The sequence below is a fragment of the Pelmatolapia mariae genome, linkage group LG1 (genome assembly GCF_036321145.2).
Source record: "Pelmatolapia mariae isolate MD_Pm_ZW linkage group LG1, Pm_UMD_F_2, whole genome shotgun sequence".
NCBI lineage: Eukaryota > Metazoa > Chordata > Actinopteri > Cichliformes > Cichlidae > Pelmatolapia > Pelmatolapia mariae.
The window spans coordinates 7182501-7185282 of NC_086227.1; positions in this window are offsets into that span (position 1 = coordinate 7182501).

Here is a 2782-nt window from a genome sequence, read left to right on the forward strand (position 1 = left end):
TCATCACTCTGTCACACTTGGTGCCACTGTTTTTTATTTCAGTGATAGTGTAATTTGGTATTCCTCGGCCTTTTCTCCCTTCTTCCTTTTCTTAAGAATTGCTTCTTGACAGCACTGAGACCATTTCTGATGAGGCTTCAATAGTAGGGTAAAATTGAGTGAACAAGCAGCCAGTGTCTAAAGAGAAACTTTAAAAGACCTCCAGAAAACCTGGAGGACATTTGTTTAAGAGCACTTTAAAAATAACAAGAAAGTCTCACTCCTTGGGAGCAAAATATAAAGATATGAGGGTTGACCCAAGACTTTTAAGCAGTACTGTAACTGGAGTTGTAAAAGTCAGCATCCTGGGTGTAATAAATAGTGTGAAATAGTTGAAGGTGGTTTTTCATTATACCTGGGATAAGTGTGCCTTAAGTCGTATTGCAGTAAGAAATCAGTGAAATTCCCATTGAAGGTTGGCTCATATGCAGCATATAAACTAAATAAATTCCATTGGCTGTTTGAGCTGACAGGTCCTCTGGCAGAAAGCATCAAAGTGAACATATTTAACCTTTACAGGATTTACAACAATCACTGCTGAAGGCCTCTTAGGTGCAAATAAGGTTTTTTCGTTTATAGATGGATGAATGGGCTTCAGTGTACAGAAAAAGGGTTGGGAAAATGGTAGAACCCAGAAGTAAAGCCCGCAGTTTATTCATTTATGCTGTTTTGTTTTGTTTTATGCAGACACACACACACACACACACACACACAAATATATATACATATATATATATATATATATATATATATATATATATATATATATATATATATATATGTGTGTGTGTACAAGTAACTGGAGCCCATTCCTTGTATGTGCACACATACTTGGTGTATATGTGCACAGCAGAGTTGAGCTAATGCTAACATCAGAAAGCTGATTCTGATTTGCAGGTAAAATGTATCCATGTGAGCCCCCCCCCCCCCCCCCCCCCTCACATGGTGCAAATGACCGAATGTGCATCATGTATTATGTTTTTATTTTGATTGGTTCTGATGTCTTCAGTAGTTAAAGTTATTGAAAACTTTCAAGCTGACCCTGAAACAGGAAGTGAACACTGGTCTTTCTGGTGTTTTCTCAGCCCATCTATTCACACCAACATTCTTTGTATACTAACTTTCTACATGTGGCTACCTTCCTTTACCTCCTCCTTTGGTCTGATCCACTAGAGGGCCCTGTCACCTTAAAGTAAGCATGCAATATGTCGTTTTGGGGTATTTGCTGAAACTAGCTCTATATTATTATATCTAATTTTGAACAGTAACAATGTAACAGAAGCTCAAAAAAGACCACAAAGACTAGCAAATAATCAGTCTCTGTTTCAAATACTGAAGAAAGAAACTCTGTGGTCCCCAAAAACATGATGGCCACATAATGAATATTTCATACACACAAGTGTAGCTACTCACGCAAGTCACCTCAGCACATTTTCTTTTTCTTTGCACTGACGTTGGAAAGAGGCTGAACAACACATAAATCAAATGAAAAATTTGCATTCCACACCAGCTTTGCGTTTGTGTGTGTGTGGGTGCGGTCTTTTTCATGTCCTTATCTCCAAAAGAAGCGCTGGCATTTAGAGGTGTCCTTTGCCAAGAGCAGGATGAATTGTTTTCAGTGATACTTCAAAAGCAGCGTTTTCCGTACCATTAACTTGTCTAACTGTGACTAAGCTGCAGCGTGAACACGCAGGCATACACATGATGTACTAAAAGCTATCCTAATATATGACAACAAATAAATAAATAAATAAACTCAGACACACAACAGAGGGCGTGTAAATCATATTTATTGGTGTGTGTGTGTGAATACAATATATGCTTATGAACAGTTTCTCAGTCACAACAGGTACAGGTTAGAGGCACGGCTGATGTTAGGACACATTTACAGAGGCGATTTCAAAGGCAGGCAAGCGGGTTCAAAGACAGGCAAACGGAGCAGATCGATGTAGTGCTGTCGCCACCTCGTGGCTGGAGAGAAGAATGCAGCCCAAATGAACAAGCTGAACAAGAGGCTGACATTTCACTGGCCTGTATCCGCATTCAAAGAGACAAGAGCACATCAGTCCAGTTCAGCCACGAGTTAGTTTCAGGTTTGATTGTATGTCTTTCATTGCTGTCATTACTTTGATGAGTTTGGTGGTGGTGGTGGGTGGGGGTTAGTTGTTCTTAATGAGGACTAAAGAGGATCTTTTTTTTTTAATGTCAGGTCAGTAACCCTCAGTGACTGTCTTCAAATATTGCTTTCTTTTTTAATTTTAAAATTAAAATAAATACAAGCCTTCTTTATATATCTTTTATTTTGGTCCTGTTTGGGAATCTCCTCTCTGAAGCTTGTTTTCTGTTTTATTGTATTACATTTGATCAGAAATTTATAAACCACTTATATATAAATAGCTGTGATTTTGCGTGTTTCTTTTATGAAAAGCTGCAGATTTTATTGCTGCCTTTCAACACAGCAGCTGAGAGTTGAAAGGCAAAAGGAACGACATTTGTGCTCCTCGTAGGGTTTTAATTAAGTCTCCTTTCCTGTCATAATGCATCTCTAATTTGCTTACATGTATTGATTGCCAGCAGGGTGTTTGAACCCATTTTGTGTAGCAGATAAAAGCCCAAATTAAAAACAGCATCCTTGTTGTCAGGACCATTTGCCTGATTCAGTTTTCCTGTGCAGGATCGAGTAATCCATCCAGCACAAAGCAGTTCTCTCCAAAGAGATTCAGCTGGCATTTTGTGTTATATT